Source organism: Mastomys coucha, unplaced genomic scaffold (assembly GCF_008632895.1).
Source record: "Mastomys coucha isolate ucsf_1 unplaced genomic scaffold, UCSF_Mcou_1 pScaffold13, whole genome shotgun sequence".
Classification (NCBI taxonomy): Eukaryota; Metazoa; Chordata; class Mammalia; order Rodentia; family Muridae; genus Mastomys; species Mastomys coucha.
Genome location: NW_022196895.1, coordinates 58,635,531 through 58,635,903, shown reverse-complemented (window position 1 = coordinate 58,635,903; position 373 = coordinate 58,635,531).

Below are 373 nucleotides of genomic sequence, written 5' to 3'. Positions count from 1 at the left end.
TAGAATAGAATAAACAGGAGTTCAGAGCCGGTTGGAGGGCAAGCCTAGCTTAAGGCCTAAGAATTTGTTAATAAATAAAAGGTCTCCATGTCACACTTTGGGAACTGGGGTGGATGTAGAAAAGCCCTCTACTTTTACACTTGTCTTTGTGTTAATGTTAGGGTTTTTTTGTTCGTGAAGGTATACTTATAATAAACCATACTAGAAAGAGGCAAGTTTTATTTTGGCTCATCCAGCCAAGGTCCATGTTCAGTTGTCTCTGGTTGCCTGGGTCTGCAGTGAGTCAGAGCATCAGAAAAGGGAATCTGCCGGGCAGTGATGGCGCACGCCTTTAATCCCAGCACTTGGGAGGCAGAGGCAGGCGGATTTCTGA